The sequence below is a fragment of the Hordeum vulgare genome, chromosome 2H (assembly GCF_904849725.1).
Source record: "Hordeum vulgare subsp. vulgare chromosome 2H, MorexV3_pseudomolecules_assembly, whole genome shotgun sequence".
NCBI lineage: Eukaryota > Viridiplantae > Streptophyta > Magnoliopsida > Poales > Poaceae > Hordeum > Hordeum vulgare.
Window position 1 is genome coordinate 171,027,700 of NC_058519.1, and position 24,815 is coordinate 171,052,514.

General features: G+C 49.1%; 1 pseudogene; it reads right to left on the bottom strand.

The window, feature by feature from the left end:
- Window positions 1-852: 852 nt before the first annotated feature.
- Window positions 853-1,680, bottom strand: LOC123426018 (annotated as a pseudogene).
- Window positions 1,681-24,815: the final 23,135 nt, after the last annotated feature.

Here is a 24,815-nt window from a genome sequence, read left to right on the forward strand (position 1 = left end):
AAAGGGAGGCCCTTGAGGGACACAACTTGAAAACACAAGAAAGGAACGAGAAAACGGCCGCGTCCGGCGCCTAAGCTAATCTCCGCCGCCATCTCCCCCAGCATAGAGCATAGGGCTTCCACTAGGCGTGGGAGGGACCCCTCCGCGTTCTAGGGGGTCCCTGGCGTATACAGCCTCGGCTCGTTATTACGTGAGAGTGTCACGGTGGGGGTGTATATGGGAGGTCACGGAGATGCTTTCACCTCGCGAGTGTCCCTACCCCCGAGGCATTGGCGCCTGATTTCGGAAGTCATTGGTGGACTGTGTTGATTGCCTCCGTCTTCCCCCCAGCACGAAGCGTAGGGCTTCCACTAGGCGTGGGATGGTCCCCTCCGCGTCCTCGGGGGGCCCTGGGCGTATGGAGCCTTGTCTCATTATTAAGTGAGAGTCTCACGGGATGAAGTAGGTTCCGGAAGGATTGAAGGACTATGCAGAGGCGTCACAGGTCGATGTAGGTCCCGATGACGCTTCAGGAGCCCCATGCCTCACAGGCGCGTGCCCCTCTCGTGGTCCCCGGGCTCATAGCGGCATGGCGGGGTCCGCCCTGAGCGAGCCCTCGCGCGTGGGTTGAGCCCATAGAGCTTGTTGGCCATCGAGCTCGCCCAGAAGGTAAGTCCTGAGTCCCCGGGGCTTTGCCCAAATGCGCCTCGGTGGGGCCCCCCAGGTTCCCGCGTTGTTACCCACGGCCATGCCCCCAGGCCGTGCTAGCCCAAGCTGAGGGCAACGACGGGTACCCGAACACCCGCTGGCGATCGAACGAAGCCCGCACAGGCGACATGGGCATGTATTTCACCCTCAGTCCCCAGGCGGGTGTCACGTGCTCCGGAGGCACGGGCGGATATACCACCCAGGCCTCCAGGTTAGGATCGTCTGGCCCGGGAACATGGGTGTGCGCTCCACCCTCCGTTCCCATGCTGGGGCCTGTCGGCCTGGATACAAGGGTGCATCCACCCCATCCCAGGTAAGAGGTCGCCGGTCCCCAGACCCAGACGTCTGCCCGAAGCAGCTGCCAGCCAGCAGGTGTGCCTCGCGAGAACGCCTGCGCTGGTCATCCCCGTGAAGCTACCCCCACCCCCAGCGGTGCTGTTCGTACCTGTTTGCGTGGGGGTTGTCCGCGAGGTCGCGTGTGTGCCTCCTGCTGCAGTGGTGGTTCGCGCTGCTGCCTCTGTAGCCCGGATGTGTGTCGACACGGTCGTTGTCGAACTGCGCGCGCCTCCATGGGTTGATGTAGTCGGGCCTCTGGTGTTCCCTCCTCGTTCCATGAAGCACGCCGGGGGACGTTGGACGACGTCTCCCCGGCGCGGCCAAATCCCATGCCTCCAGCAGCTCCCGTTGAATCCCAATGGGGGCAGGCCTGAGGGAATGCTTGGGGCGCGCCTGCGTGGTTCCCCCACTGTAGCCCCTAGCGATGTGGGCTGACGAACGTGGTTCCCACGAGGGTGCGCTTGGGTCTCACCGGCGATGCCAGACCCAAGGGCATGCCGGCACCCGCCAACGCGGCAGCGGCGGGAGGCGTGTAGGCGCCTGAGCTCGTGCGCCACCAGGAGCGCGACATGTCGGTGTGTCGGGTGCTGACAGACTCGAATGAGGGAATAAACAACCTGGATAAATGGAAGGGTCGGGGCGACGGGAGGATGCCATGTGGTTGGTGAAGGCGGCAGCCCCCGGCTCTCGTTGGAAGCCCGTTCAGCGTGACCGTCGGCCGACGGGGTGGCGGAGCATCACAGGGCGTCCCCGCCTGCCTGCGCCGGCCAAGCCACGCGAGCGGCCTGCCTCTCCACGTGGATTCGTCGTCTCCCTACCATGAGTGTGACCAGCTTTGGTGGGCCGAGCACCGGGAGAGATCTCGACACACCCCCTACCTGGCGCGCCAAATGTCATATTTCGGGCTCCGCAAAACCCTAAAGATTCGAACTCACGGGAGTGTACGAAGATCTCTCACTGGCTCGCCTCACCTAACTCGCTACTCGCTCGGAATGGCAGGAAACTCACTCGATGGTGAGGAAGACACATAACGCGATAGTTTACCTAGGTTCGGGCCGCTCAGCAGCGTAATACCCTACTCCTTCTTTAGTGGATTGCCTCTTGTGGAGGTTGGTGGATGAACAAGTACAGTGTTCGAGAGCCTCCAGAGGCTTGGTGGCCTTTGCGTGGTGCAGGTGGGTGCATGAATGGATCCCCCCTATGGAGTAATGTACTCACTATATATAGTGGCGGCCCCGGTGCTCTTCCCTTATCGTTTCGGTGGGAAAGGATCCCACAACAACCAATTTTGAAGGAGCACAGGGGAACATGCTCCCCTGCCAAAAGGTGGTCTTCGCCTGCAAAAGTGGCTGCCACCGTTGCAGGGACGGGTCCAGGGATGACGTCCGTCCTGTTGGGGGGCGGTGGTGGGCTTGTTGCACCAGAATGGAAACCTTTGGGAGATTTCTTGGAGACCTGCGTGCGTCCTCGTCCCCTTTGCACTAAAGGGGGAACTGCACCGTCCTGCTTTCTACTGCTTGCCTATCCTTCCCCTGTGTCGTCCTTGACTCCCAAGGCCGGGTCTCTCCTCGGAATATCTGCAGCTCCGGAGGGGTCCTGAGGAGGCCCCCTACGGGTCTTGATGTTGTTCCTCCTCGAGAGCCTTGGCCCCTCGTGAGGGCCTTCCCTTGAGTGGTGTTGTGCCCGATTGAGTTTTTGGTCGATGAAGTTGGCCAACCCTAGGCCGTAGGCAGGCAGGTCTGGGCATCCCCTCTCCCATAACACCAACACTTAGATAGTGTCAAATCATTAACATCATGGAGTAGGCACTCAAGCTCATGCCCTTGCATGCATCCGAGTGAGTCTAGCTCAAGTTTGAGGCATCAATGATGTTCAACTCACTCCTCAAATGACAGAACACTTTCTCATTAAGTGGTTTGGTAAAGATATCAGCTAACTGTTTGTCTGTACAAACATGCTTGAGATCTATATCTCCTTTACCAACATGAGCACAAATGAAGTGATGTCACACTTGAATATGTTTTGTTTGAGAATGTTGCATACGATTATAGGAAATTTTAATAGCACTTTCGTTGTCACATAACAAGGAACTTTTCTAACATTAATACCATAATTCTTAAGAGTTTGAGTCATCCATAGTAATTGCGCACAACATGATCGAGCGGCATTGTATTCCGCTTCGGCAGTAGATAAAGATACCGAGTTCTGTTTCTTCGATGACCAAGACACAAGAGATCTCCCAAGAAATTGAGATGTAACCGAGGTGGATTTTCTTTCAACCTTGTCTCTGGCATAGTCCGAGTCGGAATGTCCAACAAGATTAAAACAAGATCCCTTGGGATACCACATGCCAAAGTTTGGTGTATGTTTGAGGTATCTCACTATTCTTTTCACAGCCAATTGATGACACTCTTTAGGTGCCGCTTGAGATCGGGCAGACATGCAAACACTCAACATGATGTCAAGACGGGAGGCACATAGATATAGCAATGAACCAATCATTGATAGATAAACTTTTTGATCAACTAGTTTGTCCTCCTTAGTAAGGTCAACATGTCCACTAGTAGACATGGGGGTTCTCATACCTTTGCATTCTTGCATGTTGAATTTCCTGATTAACTTCTTGGTGTACTTGATTTGAGAGACAAACATACCTTCTCTCGATTGTTTGATTTGCAACCCAAGGAAGAATTTCAGCTCACTCATCATAGACATCTCATACTTCTCTGACATCCACCTCCCAAATTTATCACTAAACTGTGGGTTAGTATAACCAAAGATAATATCATCCACATAAATTTGGCACACAAGTAGTTCATCATTAACTATTAGTGAATAAGGTTGCATCAATTTTACCAATCTCAAAACCCTTTTCAATGAGAAACTTCGTTAGGCATTTGTACCAAGCTCGAGGGGCTTGTTTAAGACCATATAAAGCTTTATGAAGTTTGTAAACATGATTAGGTTTCTTAGGGTTGACAAAGCCAGGAGGTTGCTTAACATAAAATTCCGCCTCAATTTCACCATTTAGAAAGGCACTTTTGATATCCATTTGGTAAAGAGTAATATCATGGTCATTAGCATAAGCGAGAAGAATGCGAATGGCTTTGAGTCTAGCAACACGGGCATAAGTGTCACCTAGTCCATACCTTCGACTTGCGTGTATCCTTGGGCTATGAGATGCACCTTGTTGCATACAATGTGTCCTTCTTCATCTTGCTTGTTCCGAAACACCCATCTTGTACCAACGGTGTTTTGCTCGCCTTCGGGCATTTCAACAAGTGTCCACACTTAGTTCCTCTCGAATTTGTGCAGATCTCCGTGCATGGCATTCACTCAATCCGGGTCTTGAAGGGCTTCTTCAACCTTTAGAGTCTCAATGCTAGATATGAAAGAAAAATGCTCACAAAAGTTAGCTAAACGAGATTTAGAGCGAGTGATTCTCCCGGTTTTTAGGTCACTGTAGATTTGATTCAACGAATGATCTTTGTCCACTCTTGCTCGATCTTGTGACAACTTATTCTTGTTGGATGGTGGATCTTCTTCATCATCATATTCTTGCTCATTGTCATTGACATTGTCGTTTCCTTGAGGTGGTGGTGAGGAAGGTTGAGGTGGATCATCACGGTGTACTTCTTCCTCTTCTTCATCATGTCGTGTACCGCTTGTCGATGCTTCCATGTCGTTTTGTGGTTCGCCTTGACGCGAAGTAGGAGCTTCCACTTGAGTTGATGAAGTATTCTCCTTTACCTCCATGGAACTTATCTTGCCAATGGATAATTCTTGGATGGCTTCCAAAGGTTCCTTATCTCCTACATCATTTGGCAATTGTTCGACTTGCGAACCATTAATCTCATCAAACTTCTCATCTATTGTCTCTTCAACTTTTCGAGTGAAGTTGTTGTAGACACGGTAAGTATGAGAGTTTGATCCGTAACCAAGTAGGAAACCTTCATAAGATTTAGGAGCAAATTTAGAGCGAGAATGCTTATCAAGAATATACCACTTAGAGTTGAATACTCGAAAGTGTCCAACTTGGGGTTTGTTACTCGTGAGTAGATCGTATGTCGTTTTACCAAGAAGCTTGTGTAGGTAAAGTTGGTGTATGGCATGGCAAGTTGTTTCCACGGCTTCTTCCCCAAAGTGTCTTGGAGTCTTGTAGTCGCCAAGCATCATTCTGGCCATCTCTATGAGAGCCGGTTCTTCCTCTCAACAAATCCATTTTGGTGAGGTGTGTACATCACTGAGAACTCATGTGAGATACCTTCTTCGTTATGAAAGGTATCCACATTAGTGTTCTTGAACTCCGTTCCATTGTCGCTCTGAACCTTCTTGATCTTCACTTTAAACAGATTTTGAGCTTTCCAAGCAAAGTTCTGGAAGATCTTTTGTACCTGCGACTTATCATCAAGAAAGAATACCCACGTAAATCAGAAAAAATCACCAGCAATGACTAAACCATAAGAATTTCCACTGAGGTTCTTGTAAGCATTGGGACCAAAGAGATCTATGTGAAGGAGCTCAAGTGGTCTCCTTGTAGTCATGGTGTTCTTTACGGGATGACTTCCACCAACTTCCTTTCCTGCTTAAGAAGCACTACGAAGTATATCTTTTTCAAAGATGACATCTTTAACACAAAGAATATGATCTCTTTTGCTAAGTTTGTCAATATTACGAATACGAACATGTCCTAACCTTCTATGCCAGAACCAACCTTTAGAAATTTAGCAATAAGACATGTACGGGGTTTGTATTTCTTAGTGAAATCAACAATGTTATGGTTGTTTCTATGAAACACTCGGCGGTCAACTTTCATAAATACCACTTCGAAACCAAAGTCTGCAAGTCTAGATACGAAAAGAAGATTGTAGCCAAGGGATTCAACAAGCATGACATTTTGAATGGAATTATCATGATATATGGCCACCTTACCAAGACCAAGTACCTTACCCTTGGATTTATCTCCAAAGTTCACATACCTTCGAGGTCCACGGTTTGGTGTGAGCTCATGAAACATGCCTTTATCTTTGGTCATGTGATTGGTGCATCCATTGTCAAGTATCCTCTCCTTTCCTCCGGCCATGTAGTCTCTAAAGTTTGCTATAACATTAAGGTTCCTCATGGTCTTCTCATACTCGATGTCAAATGCTTCATCTTCATTATAGTACCCATGCTCTACATAGTCATCATCGGATGAAGTTCCCTCGTCATAAACAAGAGTTTCATTAGAATTTTGACTAAGACAATGTTCATATTTATGCATGCGAATGGCTTCAACAATGATATAGTTAATAGTAATGACATCTCCTTTAGCACGCATGAGGTCACGAAGCTCAAATAGACATTTATCAAAATTAGGGTCACTTGGCTTCATTTTGTGAAATGCAATGCATTTGTGGATAATGATATCAAGATTTTTCAAGGACCAATTTGGATATATTTTATCTTTCATCTAAGTCCTTTCACAAGGTATAAGCACACTCGAAGTTTTGCATATGATTAAACACACTTCTTGGTAGTCATCTAATGATTAGATTAACAATGTTAAGATTACCAAGCATATCAACTTCATAATCATGAGAAGGATGTATGGGATCAACGGGAGGCGCATAGGGATATTCAACGTACTTGCGCAAATGGAATTCGTCAAATATATCAAGTGTTTCATCTTTCCATTGTCTATAATACTCCCCATTGAGAATAGGCACTCTACAACTAACAATCCAGGAACTAGTGACATTCATCTTCCTCCGACGGTGATAAAATCATGGTTTTGGAGACCTTGCTCTTATACCAATTGAGGGATTGATAGAACGTATGTCTAGAGGGGGTGAATAGACTGTCCGCATTCTGGGAATGGGGATACCTAGACCTGCCTGCATGTGGCCCAGGGCCCGCCCACTTCATTGAGCAACCAACGGGCTCGGCACCACTCAAGGCAAGGCCATCGTGAGGGCCCAAGCCTCACGAGGAGGAATGACATCAAGACCCGCAGGGGGCACATCAGGACCCCTCCGGATATTCCTAGGCGAGGCCCGGCCTTAGGAGTCAAGTATGACACAAGGGAAGGACATGCGAGTAGCACACATCAGAGCGGAGCAGTTTCCCCTTTAGTGCAAAGGGGGCAAGGACGTACCAGGGGTCTAAAGGCATCTTCCAAAGGTTTCCCTTCTAGTGCAACAAGGCCATCACCGCCCACCAGCAGGACACACGTCAACCCCGGGCCCGTCCCTGCAACGCGGGCAACCAGTTTGCACGCGAAGACCACCTTTGGGTAGGGGAGAATGTTCGCTTGTTCCCCTTCAAAATTGGCCAATGTGGGATCCTTTGCCGCCGAAACGATAGGGGAAGAGGACCGGGGCCACCACAATAGATAGGGGAGAGGTTTCTTCGTAGAGGGGGATCACCAAACCATGCATTCACCCACTAGCACCACGCAAGGTCACCCAGCCTCCGGAGGCACCCAAGCATTGTACTAGTTCATCCACCACCCTCCGTGAGAGGCAATCCACCAAATAAGGAGTAGGGTTTTACGCCTCACATCGGCCCGAACCTGGGTAAACAACTGTGTCCTGTATTTCCTTCACCATCGAGTGAGTTTCCTGCCATCCGAAGCGAGTAGCAAGCTAGGTGAGGCGAACCAGTGAAAGATCTTCGTACATGACCCTCAGTATGAATCTTTAGGGTTTTGCGGAGCCTGAAATCTGACAATTGGCACGCGAGGTAGGGGGCTTGTCAAGGTCTTCTCCAGGTTCCGTCTTCACCAAGCTTCATCGCTCCGATGGCTGACGGTCGTGGGCTCACGCCGAACGTCGTGCCGCCCACGTCGCTCAAACGGTGCCCGCAGGCCCCGCCGGCGCACACTCAAGAACAACAGGGCCACACGCCTCGACGCTTGATACGTCTATTTTGCATGATGCTTTCATGTTGATATTTATTGCTTTTTGGGCTGTTATATTACTTGTGGTACCATATTTATGCCTTTTCTCTCTTATTTTGCAAGGTTTATTTGAAGAGGGAGAATTCAGGCAACTGGAATTCTGGACTGGAAAAGGAGCAAATCCTAGTCCACTATTCTGCACATCTCCAAATGCCCTGAAAAGTTACGTGGATTTTTTTTGGATTAAATAAAAAATACTGGGCGAAAGAACTACCAGAGGGGGGCTGCTAGGGCCCCACAAACTCTGCCACCGCCACCACCCCCTGACAGCCCACTAGCCCCCCTCTTTTGCTATATGAAGCGTCCTGGTCTGGAAAAAAAAATCAATCGAGAGCTTTTTCGTGGTTTCGCCGCCGCAACAAGGCGGAACTTGAGCAGATCCAATCTAGAGCTCGGGCAGGACGATCCTGCCGGGGAAACTTCCCTCCCAGAAGGGGAAATCATTTCCATCGTCATCACCAACACCCCTCTCGTCGGAGGGGAGGCATCTTCATCAACATCTTCATCAGCACCATCTCCTCTCCAATCCCTAGTTCATCTCTTGTAACCAACCTTCGTCTCGCGACTCCGATTGGTACTTATAAGGTTGCTAGTAGTGTTGATTACTCTTTGTAGTTGATGCTAGTTGGATTACTTGGTGGGAGAGTTTATGTTCATATCCTTGATGCTATTCATTACACCTCTGATCATGATTATGATTATGCTTTGTGAGTAGTTACTTTTGTTCTTGACGACATGGGATAAGTCATGTCAATAATAGTCATGTGAATTTCATATTCGTTCGGTATTTTGATATGATGTATGTTGTTTTTCCTCTAGTGGTGTTATGTGAACGTCGACTACATAATAAATCACCATATTTGGTCCTAGAGGAAGGCATTGGGAAGTAGTAAGTAGATGATGGGTTGCTGGAGTGACAGAAGCTTAAACCCTAGTCTATGCGTTGCTTCGTGAGGGGCTGATTTGGATCCACTAGTTTAATGCTATGGTTAGACTTTGTCTTAATTCTTCTTTCATAGTTGCGGATGCTTGCGAGAGAGGTCAATCATAAGTGGTATGCTTGTCCAAGTAAGGGAAGTACCGAAGCTCCGGTCCACCCACATATCAAACTATCAAAGTAACGAACGCGAATCATATGAACATGATGAAACTAGCATGACAGAAATTCCCGTGTGTCCTCGGGAGCGTTTTTTCTCCTATAAGACTTTGTTTAGGCTTGTCCCTTGCTGCAAAATGGATTGGGACACTTGCTGGACCATTCCTAATACTTGTTACTTGTTACTTTTTGCTAGCTACGTTTCACCCCGCTACACAATCACCTATTACCGCTACTTTCAGTGCTTGCAGTTATTACCTTGCTGAAAACCGTTTATCAGAGCTTTCTGCTCCTCATTGGGTTCGACAATCTTACTTATCGAAAGGACTACAATTGATCCCCTATACTTGTGGGTCATCAAGGCTCTTTTCTGGCGCCGTTTCCGGGGAGTGAAGCGCCTTTGGTAAGTGGAAATTGGTAATGAAACATTTTTATACTGTGCTGAAATTTCTTGTCACTTGTCACTATGGGAACTGTTTCTTTGAGGAGTTTGTTCGGGGTATCTTCACCACGAACGGAAGCACGAGGAGTTTCTCCTCAACCTGAGGTACCTACTGAAAATATCTTTTATGAAATTCCTTCGGGTATGCTTGAGAAACTGCTAGCTAATCCTTTCACAGGAGATGGATCTTCACATCGAGACTTGCATCTAATCTATGTAGATGAAGTTTGTGTTCTATTTAAGCTTGCAGGTTTGCCCGAGGATGAGGTAAAGAATAAAGTCTTTCCTTTATCTTTGAATGATAAGGCATTGACATGGTATAGGCTATGTGATGATACTGGATCATGGGGCTACAAACGGTTGAAATTGGAATTTCATCAAAAGTTCTATCCTATGCATTTAGTACATCATGATCGGAACTTTATTTATAACTTTTGGCCTCGTGACACGGAAAGCATAGCTCAAGCTTGGGGGAGGCTTAAATCAATGTTATATTCATGCCCCAATCATGAGCTCTCAAGAGAAATCATCACTCAAAACTTTTATGCTCGGCTTTCTCATGAAGATCGTACCATGCTTGACACTTCTTGTGCCGGTTCTTTTATGAAGAAGGATATTGATCACAAGTGGAATTTATTGGACATAATCAAACGCAACTCTGAAGATTGGGAGCTGGAGGAAGGTAAGGAGTCAGGTATGAATTTCCAGTTTGATTGCGTTAAATCTTTTGTTGAGACCAACACTTCTAGAGATTTTAGCGCTAAGTATGGACTTGACTCTGAGATAGTAGCTTCTCTATGTGAATATTTTGCTGCTCTTGTTGATCTTCCCAAGAGAAGTGTTTTATATATCATCCTCCTTTAGAAAGCAACATATCCAAAACCAATCTAGTTGAGGAGAAAGTCATTGCTCTTAGTGATCCTGTTGTTCCTTGTGCTTACACTAAGAAACCACCATACCCTGCTAGGATAAAGGATTATTCTAAAGCTCCAACTGTGATACGTAGGGGTTACATTAGACCACTTGCACCCCCTGAGGAGATTAGAGTTGAACCTAGTGTTGCTATTATCAAATATCTCCTAGACGAAGACATAGAAGGGCATGTTATCAAATTCTGTGAGGACTCCGCTAGAATTTCTAAACCTCACACGAAAGACAAACACGGACCTGTAGTTGGCCTGCCCGTTGTTTCTGTTAAGATAGGAGATCACCGTTACCATGGTTTATGTGATATGGGAGCTAGTGTTAGTGCAATACCCCGTTCTCTATATGATGAAATCAAAGATGAGATTGCACCTGCTGAGTTAGAACCCATTGATGTCACTATCACGCTAGCTAATAGAGAAACTATCTGCCCTCTGGGAATTGTGAGAGACGTAGAAGTACTGTGTGGTAAGACGAAGTATCCTACTGATTTCCTAGTCCTTGGTACTGCACAAGATAACTTTTGTCCCATCATATTTGGTAGACCCTTTCTCAACACTCTCAATGCTCACATTGATTGCATTAAGCAGACCGTCACTTTAAGTTTCGAGGGTGTGCCTCATGAATTTAACTTCTCCAAGTTTGGAAGACAACTCCATGAAACAGAGTCGTCTGGTAGGGATGAAATCATTGCTCTTGCCTCTATTGTCGTACCTCCTACGGATCCTTTAGAGCAATATCTACTTGAGCATGAAAATGATATGCATATGGAGGAGAGAGATGAGATAGATAAAATCCTCAAAAATAATCTGCCTGTTGAACTGCTTGGGGATCCTCCCCCACCAAAGGGTGATCCTGTGTTCGAGCTTAAACAGTTACTTGATACTCTTAAGTATGCCTATCTTGATGAGAAGGAGATATATCCTGTCATTATTAGTGCTCTCCTCTCAGAGCGTGAAGAGAAGAAGTTACTAAAAACTCTGAGGAAGCACCGTGCTGCTATTGGATATACTCTTGATGATCTTAAGGGTATTAGTCCTACTCTATGCCAGCACAAGATTAAAACTGATCCTGACTTCAAACCAGTTGCTGATCATCAAAGGAGATTGAATCCTAAGATGAAAGAGGTCGTTAGAAAAGAAATATTAAAGCTTCTGGAAGCAGGAATCATTTATCCTGTTGCTCATAGTGATTGGGTCAGTCCAGTATATTGCGTACCTAAGAAGGGAGATATCACCGTCGTTCCTAATGATAAGGATGAACTAATCCCACAAAGGATTATTACCGGCTATAGAATGGTGACAGACTTCCGGAAAGTGAACAATGCAACCAGGAAAGATCATTATCCCTTGGCGTTCATCGACCAAATGCTAGAAAGGCTATCCAAACACACACACTTCTACTTTCTAGAAGATTATTCAGGTTTCTCGCAAATACCTGTTGTAGAATCTGATCAAGAGAAAATCACTTTCACCTGCCCTTTCGGCACATATGCCTATAGACGGATGCCTTTTGGCTAATGTAATGCACCTGCCACCTTCCAAAGATGTATGATGGCTATATTCTCTAACTTTTGTGAAAAGATCGTCGAGGTTTTCATGTATGACTTCTCCGTTTACGGGTCTTCCTTTGATGATTGCCTCAGCAACCTTGATCGAGTCTTACAGAGATGCGAAGAAACCAACCTCGTCTTGAATTGGGAGAAGTGACATTTTATGGTTAATGAAGGTATCGTCTTAGGACACAAAATCTATGAAAGAGGCATTGAAGTTGATAAGGCTAAGGTTGATGCAATTGAGAAAATGCCTTGCCCCACAGATATCAGAATTATACGATGTTTCTTAGGTCATGCTGGTTTCTATAGAAGGTTCATTAAAGACTTCTCTAAGATTTCTAGGCCTCTTACCAACCTCTTGCAGAAGGATGTTCCCTTTGTTTTTGATGAGGATTGTGAGGAAGCTTTCGAAATACATAAGAAGGCTTTGATAACCGCACCTATTGTTCAACCACCTGACTGGAACTTGCCCTTTGAAATCATGTGTGACGCTAGTGATTATGCTGTTGGTGCTGTTCTAGGACAAAGAGTTGACAAGAAGTTGAATGTCATTCACTACGCTAGTAAAACTCTAGACAGTGCCCAAAGAAACTATGCCACTACGGAGAAGGAATTTTTAGCAGTCGTGTTTGCATGTGAAAAGTTCAGATCTTATATAGTTGACTCCAAAGTCATTATTCACTCTGATCATGCTACTATTAAGTACCTCATGGAGAAGAAGGATGCTAAGCCTAGGCTGATCAGATGGGTTCTCCTGCTACAGGAATTTGATTTGCACGTCGTTGACCGAAAGGGTGTTGATAACCCTGTAGCAGATAACTAGTCTAGGCTAGAGAATGTCCTTGATGACCCACTACCTATCGATGACAGCTTTCCTGATGAGCAATTAAATGTCATCCGCACTTCACATAGTGCATCGTGGTATGCCGATTATGCAAACTATATCATAGCCAAATACATACCACCCAGTTTCACCTATCAACAAAATAAGAAATTCTTCTTTGATTTGAGGCAATACTTTTGGGATGATCATCACCTTTATAAGGAAGGAGTAGATGGTGTTATTAGACATTGTGTGCCTGAAGATGAACAGGGACATATCCTGCAGAAGTGTCATTCCGAAGCCTACGGAGGACACTATGCTGGAGATAGAACTGCCCATAAGGTATTGCAATCAGGTTTCTATTGGCCCCCTCTCTTCAAGGATGCCCGTAAGTTTGTCTTGTCTTGTGACGAATGCCAAAGAATAGGGAACATCAGTAAGCGTCAGGAAATGCCTATGAACTATTCACTTGTCATTGAACCATTTGATGTCCGGGGCTTTGATTATATGGGACCCTTCCCGAGTTCCAATGGGTACACTCACATCTTAGTTGCTGTGGTTTACATTACTAAGTGGGTAGAAGCTATCCCCACTAAAAATGATGATCACCACACCTCTGTTAAGATTCTTAAAGAAGTCATATTCCCAAGATTTGGAGTCCCTAGATACTTGATGACTGATGGCGGTTCACACTTCATTCATGGTGTTTTCTGCAAGATGCTAGCTAAGTATGATGTCAACCATAGAGTTTCATCTCCTTATCATCCTCAGTCTAGTGGTCAAGTGGAGTTGAGTAATAGGGAGATCAAGTTGATCCTACAAAAGACCGTCAATAGATCTCGAAAGAACTGGTCTAGCAAACTTAACGATGCAATATGGGCTTATAGGACTGCTTATAAGAATCCCATGGGCATGTCACCGTATAAAATGGTTTACGGTAATGCCTGTCATTTACCTCTTGACCTGGAACACAAAGCCTATTGGGCAATCAAAGAGCTCAACTTTGATTTCAAACTTGCCGATGAGAAGCGGTTGTTTGGTATCAGCTCGTTAGATGAATGGAGAGCCCAGGCATACGAGAATGCCAAGTTGTTCAAGGAAATGGTTAAGAGATGGCACGACAAACAAATACAGAAACGAGAATTCATTGTAGGTGATTATGTCTTGCCATACAATTCTCGTTTGAGATTCTTTGCAGGCAAGCTTCTCTCTAAATGGGAAGGTCCCTATGTTGTCGAGGAAGTATATCGTTCCGGTGCCATCAAAATCAATAACACGGAAGGAAATTTTCCTAGAGTGGTAAATGGTCAAAGAATCAAGCATTAGATCTCTGGTACTCCCATAAATGTTGAGACCAATATCATGAATGTCATAACTCTAGAGGAGTACATAAGGGATGTTTATCAGCCTGTTTCGGACCTTGAAAACGAAGAAGTATCTGTTTCGGTAAGAAATTGGACTCCGATACTTTTCCAATAGGAAATTTCTTCCGTTTTGGATTTTTTTGGAAAATTAGAAAAATAAAAAGCAGTCCGGACTGCGAACGAGGCAGCCACAAGCCCTTCCACCGCCCCTACCCCCCTGGTGGAGGAGGGCAAGCTTGTGGGCACCTCGTGTGCCTCCCGGACTCCGTTTTATTGCGGAGGACTCCTTCTGGCCCAAAAGAAATCAATATATAGTTGCCCTAAGGTTTTGATCTCCGTATCACGTAGTTTTCCTTTGTTTTTGTTTCGAGCTTGTTGTCTGCCACAGATTTAGGTCAAGATGTCTTCTCAAGATTCGGAAGAAGAGATCTATGTGGTTTATGATCGTGCTAACTCTAGGATTAATGGGGACTTGGAACCATATGGCTGGACCACTCATGAGGAAGTGGACTATGAGCCCAAAGGGAAGGAGCAAACAAGTTCCGATGAAGAGGAGGCTCCTCTACCTCTACCTATAAACACCCATGTGGAGTTCAAGAAGTTAAGCCTCCCTGACCATAGGAAGAAGCCTAAGACCTTGTTTATCCCTTCTCATTTCTTGCAGGAGAGTAAGCACGAGCTTTCCCATAGAGTTTTGAAGCTTGAGGAAGAAAATGACGATCTAAGGGAGCATAACTTTTTGCTCAAGTGGAAATTAGACAAGCTCAAGACTACTCCGACAACAACACCACCATCACCACCAAAGGAAGACAACTAAGAATTGGTATGGGCAATCCCCTTGGCTTATGCCAAGCTTGGGGGAGTTTCCCTCGTATCGTATCACCTTTATATCTTTTGCTTTTACCTTTGTTTCAGTTCTTTCCTTTTCAGTTTCTATTTCTTATTTTAGAGGAATAAGTCTTTAGTTTTTAGTTTGAGTCTTTTGATTTTGTCTCTCCCCCGATGTATTCGAGCTTACGAGCTATATAATAGAGAGTGTCTTAGTCAAGGGCATTGCTTTGTGTCATGATCAGAAGTATGAAAAGAACGATAACATGAATGATCATGAGATGATCTTATGGAAAGTGATAACTTCAGTTATGACACGCATGATGATTGAAACTTGTTGAGAATAAATCAACATAGACATTAGTCGTTGTTGAAATTAATAAGAAGTAATAAGGAAAGAGAGGTTCACATATAAATATATCATCTTAGACACTTTTTGCAATTGTGAGCACTCACCAAACTATTACATGCCTAGGAGTAGATGTTGGACAAGGAAGACAACATAATGAATTGTGTTTGCCTGGTTCCAAACAATGTTATATGATTAGAGATCCCTTAGCATGTGCGATTGCTTCCACCTCATATTAGCCAAAACTTCCGCACCACGTAGAGATACTACTCGTGCATCCATAAACCTCCAACCCAGTTTTGCCATGAGAGTCCACCATACCTACCAATGGATTGAATAAGATCCTTAAAGTAAGTTGTCATCGATGCAAGCAATAAAAATTGCTCTCTAATATGTATGATCTATTAGTGTGTGGAAAATAAGCTTTGTACGAACCTTTCATGAGGAAGACATAAAAGCGACAGACTACATAATAAAGTTCTTTATCACAGGAGGCAATATAAAGTGTCGTTCCTCCGCACTAAGAGGACACACATTCAAACCTGAAAAGCGCATGACAATCTCTGCTTCCGTCTGCAAAGGGCCTATCTTGTACCTTTACTTTTTACCCTTGTAAGAGTCATGGTGACCTTCACCAATTCCCTTTTTGCCTTTGTCTTGGCTACCGTCACATGCTTGCGAAAGATCTATATTCATATATCAAGTTGGAGTTGAGTACTTATGGTTTATTCTTGTTGACTTTACCCTTGAGGTAAATGGTTGGGAGGCAAAGCTATAAGCCCCTATCTTCCTCTGTGTCCAGCTGAAACTTCGACACCATGAGTACCACGTGAGTTGTATCAATTGTGGAAAACAAAAGAGATGATTGAGTATGTGGGTTTGCCTTACAAGCTCTTATTTGACTCTTTCTGATGTTGTGATAAATTGCAATTGCTTCAATGACTATGGACTATTGTTGGTTATTTCTCGGTAAGGTTTTTGCTTCATGCTTTGCTTTGTGAAGGAATTGTTACTTTCCCATAAGAATCTTTATGATGTATTGCTGTTCTATGCGTGATCATGATGCCGTCATGTCCGTATTATGTTTTATCGACACCTTCGTCCCTCAACATGTGGACATGTTTATGGAACTTGGTTTTCGCTTGAGGACAAGCGAGGTCTAAGCTTGGGGGAGTTGATACGTCCATTTTGCATCATGCTTTCATGTTGATATTTATTGCTTTTTGGGCTGTTATATTACTTGTGGTACCATATTTATGCCTTTTCTCTCTTATTTTGCAAGGTTTATTTGAAGAGGGAGAATTCAGGCAGCTAGAATTCTGGGCTAGAAAAGGAGCAAATCCTAGTCCATTATTCTGCACATCTCCAAAGGCCCTGAAAAGTTACGTGGATTTTTTTGGATTAAATAAAAAATACTGGGCTGCCAGGGCCCCACAAGCCCTGCCACCGCCACCACCCCCTGGTGGCGGAGTGGGGGCTTGTGGACCCCCTGACGGCCCACTAGCCCCCTCTTTTGCTATATGAAGCGTCCTGGTGTGGAAAAAAATCAATCGGGATCTTTTTCGTGGTTTCGCCGCCGCCACGAGGCGGAACTTGAGCAGATCCAATCTAGAGCTCCGGCAGGACGATCCTGCGAGGGAAACTTCCCTCCCGGAGGGGGAAATCGTCGCCATCGTCATCACCAACACTCCTCTCATCGGAGGGGAGGCATCTTCATCAGCATCTTCATCAGCACCATCTCCTCTCCAATCCCTAGTTCATCTCTTGTAACCAATGTTCATCTCGCGACTCCGATTGGTACTTGTAAGGTTGCTAGTAGTGTTGATTACTCTTTGTAGTTGACGCTAGTTGGATAACTTGGTGGAAGAGTTTATGTTCAGATCCTTGATGCTATTCATTACACCTCTGATCATGATTATGATTATGCTTTGTGCGTAGTTACTTTTGTTCCTGAGGACATGGGATACGTCATGTTAATAATAGTCACGTGTATGTTGTTTTTCCTCTAGTGGTGTTATGTGAACATAACACTTCACCATATTTGGGCCTAGAGGAAGGCATTGGGAAGTAGTAAGTAGATGATGGGTTGCTGGAGTGGCAGAAGCTTAAACCCCAGTCTATGCGTTGCTTCGTGAGGGGCTGATTTGGATCCACTAGTTTAATGCTATGGTTAGACTCTGTCTTAATTCTTCTTTTGTAGTTGCGGATGCTTGCGAGAGAGGTTAATCATAACTGTGATGCTTCTCCAAGTAAGGGAAGTACCCAAGCGTCGGTCCACCCACATATCAAACTATCAAAGTAACGAACGCTAATCATATGAACATGATGAAACTAGCATGACAGAAATTCCCGTGTGTCCTCGGGAGCGTTTTTCCTCCTATAAGACTTTGTTCAGGCTTGTCCCTTGCTGCAAAAGGGATTGGGACACTTGCTGCACCATTGCTACTAGTTTTTACTTGTTACTTTTTGCTAGCTACGTTTCACCCCGCTACACAATCACCTGTTACCGCTACTTTCAGTGCTTGCTTTATTACCTTGCTGAAATCCGTTTATCAGAGCCTTCTGCTCCTCGTTGGGTTCGACACTCTTACATATCGAAAGGACTACGATTGATCCCCTATACTTGTGGGTCATCAATGCTAAAGAACAACAAGGCTCCTCCCAGTCGGCTACCGAGCACCGCGACGACCGCACCGCCACTCCATCGCTCGTCCGGGCCTCCGGGGCGACCTCGCACACCCGGCCAGAGATGCCACATGGCCGGCGCACGCTTGCCGTGGCCACCGAGCTGCTCCACTACCGGCCTGCCCCTGACCGCCACCATGACTGGTTCTAGTGCATCGAGGAGCTCGTTACAGCCGCCGGCAACTCCATGGTGCTCTCCTGTTCGTTTCGGCCCCAACCGTCCCAAGCAAGCACCAAAGAACAACATGCGCCGCCCCCACCACTGCGACGAGACGTGCGTCCCGAGCCTAGACAGGAAGTGCGTCCCCGCAACCAACCTCATGAGCCCAGGGCGGAGCCAGGAGATGAAACCAGCTGTCAGGTAGTTCCTCGGCCCCGCGCTAACGCGCGCGTGCCCCCGGCGCTGCAACTCCCGCGTCGTGAGCACGCCCCACTTGAAGCAGACCCGGTGAGCAACAAGACCCGGCCGCTCCCACACGCGCCACATCCATCGGGCCAGTAGGCTACCTCGCCATTGCCCCTGAACTCTACCCAACTATGTGGCCCTGCAAGTTCAAGCCTGACCTACCCACGCGCTATGACAACACCCTGCACCCGGCACAGTTCCTGCAACTTTACACGCTGAGCATCAGGGCGGCAGGAAGAGGCGACATGGTCATGGCGTGTTGGTTACCCATGGCGCTCAAGGGGTTGCACTCTCTTGGCTCCTCAACCTCCCAAAGGCGTCCATCACCTCGTGGGACAGCCTGCGTGAGCGCTTCATCTCCAACTTCCAGGGCACTCGCGACCGCGCCCCCACCATGAACGACGTGCAGCGCATCAAGCAGTAGGAGGGGGAGACCCTGCACGAGTTCATATAGTGCTTCACGGTCATGCGCCTCAAGATCCCAAATGCGTCATACGAAGCCGTCATCTCGGCTTTCTCCGACGGAGTCACCGACCTCTAGATGAAGGAGGAGCTCACCATGAGTGACGAAATGAGAATCGCACTGGAGATGTTCAACCTGGCAAACAAGTGCGCCAGGGTTGAGGAAGGTCACATGTGTCTCCTCGGTCCTTAGGCGGCGGAACCAGAAGAGAAGAAGGCCAAGTCCAAGGAGGTGAAGCGCAAGGCTCCTGCGGTACTCGCAGCCGAGCCTGAGGCGAAGTACGGCCGAGGAGGAGAGCATCCGTCAAGAGGGGGGCCAATGTGCATCTTCTATGGCACCAGCGGACATGACACCTCTGAGTGCCAAGAGCTCCGAGTGGCCCGTGCCGAGCATTTCAGCAGGCGCCCTGGACAGGGAGACAGAAGCCCCGCCCGCGGAGGACGCTGGGATGACCGAGGGCAATGTCAGGGGTGGCGCGAGCAGCCTTACGAAGACGATTGGCGTGGTCAGCCTCGGGAGAACCACCGGCGCGACCAGGATCAGGGGGACCGTTGGCGCGATGACCCTCGGGAGGGGCAACGACGCGGTCAGCCTCATGAGGTCCGCCCTCGTGAGGCTGGACTACCTCTTTTTCCTCCAACACCTAGGAGGAGGGATGAAGACAGGCTTCACGATGGGGTTGGGGGCTTCCAGGATGTCAGGGCGATGGCATCCATCTTGGGCAACGCCCAGGCCCCAGCCTCCAACCGTGCCTTCAAGCAGTTCACACGATAGGTGAATGTCGCTCTCCCGAAGCCTGAAGCGACGCGCCCCCTCAGCTGGTCCCAAACCACCATCGCTTTCAACAAAGTGATCAACTCAAGTGCTTGTTCATGGCCGGCAAGCTCCCCATGATGTGCACCCCGACCATCAGCAACATCCTCGTCACCAAAACCCTTATAGACAGTGGAGCGGGGCTCAACATCCTCTCGGTCGAGACCTTCGAGAAACTCCAGCTACCGTAGACACTACTCCTGCCGACCAAGCCCTTCTCAGGAGTCACGGAGGGGTCCACCGTGCCCATCGGACAGGTGCATCTGCCAGTCACCTTCACGAGCGCTAGAACTACCACACTGAGAACATCCTTCGGAGTCGCACACATCCACCTGCCGTACAACGCGATCCTTGCGTACCCGGCTCTTGCCAAGTTCATGGCAGTGACCCACCATGGCTACAACATCCTCAAGATGCCATGGAGCAGCGATATCATCACAATCGCCTGCAATGAGAAAGATGCCATCTGCACCCTCGAGCGCGCCTACCGCGAAGCGGCGGCCGAACGCACAGACAACGAAGGAGACGAGGCACCTCGCAAGGACCCACACAAGAAGAAGAAGAAACTCCTCCTCTAAGAGTGCCCTGGGACTTCAGGCCCTGAGCCTGGGGACGGGGCCATGCCTCCCATCGCATAGGAAGGCACGCTCGGCGCCCCCTTAGGTCAGGCCTGGGGGTTCCCACCTGGGAGATTCCTGGCCTGATCAGTGAGGTAAGGGTGGCGCTCGAGCACAAGTCGAGGGTGAGCTCCGGCGCGTGCCTGCTCAGCTCTCGTGCGTCCGTCATCATAGCAATCCAAGAAATTCGAGAGTCCCAAGCTGTGCGAGGTGGGGGCTGCCGTGCACCACCAATCGTAGTCGCCGTCGGCAACACGGTCGACCGGCCTCGCATCTGCATCAACACGCTCGCAATCGACAGAGCCGCGGCCCAAGACCCTTTATGGCCCGCGCCAACTGAGCACCGGTGGGTGTACCCGCGCACCGGTGCCCACATGCCCTTTAGGCTGGGGAACGCGGCAGCCACTTATCAGTGGCTCCAGTGGGCCATGCTCATGATCGGCCTGATGGGGCGTGGCGAGGAAGAGGAGGAGATGATCAGGCCGAGCGAAGGCCCTGAGCCTCGGCAGATGGCTGACCCATGAGAGTCGCGACCGCAGAGGCAGGAGATCGGGCAACGACGGTGCTTTCGGCACTTCAGCGGCATGGCCGCCAAGTGACTTTTTGTTGGCTGCTGCCAAGTAACTTTTGGCTCACCTTGTTCGAGGGCGCCTGCACGTCCATGCGGCCTCCAGGAGCTCAGGGCACTCCCAGACATTACTTTCATTTAAGCATTTCTCATTTGTTTCTACTTCACCCATTTTGGACCCTAACGATCTACTTTGCTTGCGTTTTTGGGCGGTCGACCCCCGCTTGGGGGCTCCGGTCGAAGCTTATCCTTGCAGGCCGTGTGAGACATCAAACACCCAATCTCACTCCGAACGAAAAGAAGTAAAAAGGGTTTACCAATGATGGGGTTATAGTCCTAGGGTAGGGTCATAGGCCTGCCCTATAAGTCCTACCCAAGGACTACCCTTCATAAGGGATAAGACCCTTAGTCAGTTCCGACTGAATTAAGGACATCTCATCATCCAGTCGGTAACGAATCCTCAACCATCCAGTCGGAGACGAGCATTCGGAGTGTATCAAACTAACCGACTGGATTCCACTCTATGCATCGTAACCCCCCTGGAGGGAAACGGTCGTACGTTTCCATGTGCCTTTATTAGCATTTAAGACATACGTTACCTGTAACTTAGGCATTTATTCGCCACTACTCCACCCCTGTGCACCGAACCGTTGTGGAGGGCAGCGCACTCTATATAAGCCGCCCTCCCCCACTGGTGCAAGGGTTAGCAATTCACTGTAATCCATATTCCACTCGACAACAAGCTCCTAGAGCACTGAAACGTAGGGCTATTTCCTCCACCGTAGAGGGGCCTGAACTCATACAACCTCGTCGTAGCTAAGGCTCTGCCCATCCTTTCGTACCCTACACATCTACTGTTAGCCTTATACCCACGACAGTTGGTGCCCACCGTGGCGCAGGCGTCTAAGCGACCTCCGGCGAGTTTGCGACTACATCGTTTCGTCATGTCGTCCGGTGGAGATTCGAGCATGGGTCACGAGATCCTCTTCGGCGCTCTCTCCTTCATCGTCGACGATTCGGCATGGCTTCGGGACGCCCCTCTCAACATCCAGGCGCTTCCCCGCCGCGGGGCTACACACTTCCGTGCCGGCGCCCGCGGCATTCTTCTTCTCCAGCAGTCGGCTCCAGTGTCGACCTACACCGCCGTCACGCGCCGCAGCAAGTGGTCCCGCCGTCCGCGGCTCCAGCATTGGGTACAACACGCCCAGGCGCGCCAGAACGCGTCTTCACAAGTGGCGGTCCTAGAGTTGGTTGTGGTTGCCCCGCCGTCCCAGCGCTCGGGCTCGGTTCTGACTGAGTTTCCTTTCGAGTACTTGGGTCGCGGGCCTGCAGCAGAAGTACACATGGCCAACTCCCATGAAAGACCCCGCCAAACTGGCCGGAACGAGCATGAGATCGGCGAAACATCCGGCGCTCACCGTCCACCTCGCCGTTCTGCCAGTCGGCACACTCGGCGGAGCAACGTGGAGTTGTTCCGCACACCCATCCTCAACTTGGCTGCCGCTGCCAAGATAGCCGATTCCCTTCAGTCAACTGATTCAGAGGCTGGTAGGGGGATCGAGCAAATCCGCGCCCTGCTGCACACGGCGCAGCAGCAAAACTCGGCGGTCTCCCAATCGCATAACAGGATCCACAATAGTTATGTTCATCCGAACATGCATTGGTCAGTTCACAGCCCTAGTTCTCATCAGCGACCCAGGGGAGGCAGTCATTCCATGAATCCCGAAGTTCGCCGCCATTCACGCACCCCTCCGCGGGGTGGGCCCTACGGGCCTCGACATCATGATGATCGGCGTTCAATCGGTGACACTTACGATCCAAGGCCCGACGCGAGAGGGCATATCGCCCAGCGGAGGGTCAACAGGGGCCGAGCCCACCGCGATGGTCACGATATTGACCGTCCGAGTGGAAGCAGGACCATCCTTTCTGGTCCCGAGTGTTTCATTCGAGCCATCCGTTCGGCTGACATCCCTCCCAACTTCCGATTGGCGACGGGGTCAGCAAGTTTACAGGAGAGTCCAAGCCAGAAACGTGGCTGGATGACTACCGAGTGGCAGTCCAGATCGGAGGAGGGGACGACCACGTCGCCATGAAGCACCTCCCTCTGATGCTCGACGGCTCGGCGCGAGCGTGGCTGAACCAGTTGGCCCCCTCAAGCATCTACAGCTGGGCAGATCTGGCCCGAGTGTTCATCAGGACCTTCGAAGGGACGTGCAAGCACCCTGCTGGCCTCGTGGAGCTCCAGCACTGTGTCCAAAAGAAGAATGAGCCCCTACGCGATTTCATTCAGCGTTGGACGACCCTCTACCACACGGTGGAGAACGTCACAGAGCACCAAGCAGTCTGCGCCTTCAAGGCAGGCGTGCGGTATAGGGATTTGTACCTGAAGTTCGGTCGAACAGGCGACATCTCCATGAGCAAGATGATGGAGATAGGGGCACGCTATGCAAACGGCGAAGAAGAGGACCGCATACGTCGCGGCAAGCACAAAACAGTCGCCGATGGAGATGGGAGTAACACTCGGAAGCAGAAGCAGAAAGCTCCGTCCGCTCCGCAGGCAGAAGCCGCAGCTGTTACCAATGCCAAGTTAAAGGGCAAGGGGAAGGCTCAGTTCACCCCCAAGAAGAAGCAGTTCAACAACCCCATCCTGGACCAGCCATGTCCGATTCACACAAAGATGGATGAAGAGGGCAACGCCATATATCCGAAGCATACCACTCGGCAATGTCGCCTCTTGATCCAGGGGTTCGGCGAAGGGCAACCGAGTGAAAAGGGCAATGAACAGGATGAGGAGGATAAGGAGGATCCGTTCCCCCAAGTCCATGCAACACTGATGATTTTTGCTGACGTTGAGAGCAAGAGTCGACTGAAGCTGGTGAACATGGCCACGCCTACCAACCCCAAGTTCCTCAAATGGTCTCAGACTGCGATCACCTTTGACCAGTCGGATCATCCAACACATCTAACCACCCCAGGGAGACAGGCTCTGGTCGTCGACCCGGTGGTGGAAGGAGTCCGACTACGCAAAGTCCTCATGGATGGCGGCAGTGGCTTGAACATCATGTACGCCGACACTCTCAAGGGGATGGGCATTCCGATGTCCAAACTCAGCGAGAGCAGCATGCAGTTCCATGGAGTCGTCCCTGGACGAAAGGCCATGTCACTCGGCCAGATCGTGTTGGACGTCGTTTTCGGATCCGACAAGAACTTCCGCAAGGAAAAGTTGACGTTCGAGGTGGTGGACTTCCAGAGCGCGTACCACATAATTCTGGGCCGCCCGACGTATGCACGTTTCATGGCCCGTCCATGTTACGTGTACCTCAAGCTAAAGATGCCAGGCCCGAAAGGTGTGATCACTATCACAGGCAATCGACAGCGGGCCGAAGAGTGTCCGCAACTGGGATCAAGGATCGCCGATCAGCAGATGGCTGTCCTCGAGCTTGACGAGTACAAGAAAACAGTCGACCCCGCTGACTTGATGCGTGCAAAGAAGCCAGCTTCGGAGTCTGCATTCCAGTCGGCGGGAGAGACGAAGAAGGTCAGCATCCACCCGACGGACGACACCGCCGCCTCGACGAACATCTCCACCACCCTCGATCCTAAATTGGAAGCCGAGCTCACCCAATTCCTCCGTGAGAACTGGGACATCTTCGCATGGAGCCCTCTGACATGCCAGGTGTACCCAGGGAGTTGGCTGAGCACCGACTGCATGTGGATCCTACCGCTCGGCCTGTCCGAGAACGCCTGCGTCGGTCCGCCGCGCACAAGAGGAAGGCAATCGGAGAAGAAGTGGCCATGCTTTTGGCAGCCAACTTCATTCGCGAGGTACACCACTCCGAGTGGCTCGCCAATGTTGTCATGGTGCCCAAGAAGGACAAGTCGCTCTGAATGTGCATCGACTTCAAGCATCTCAATAAGG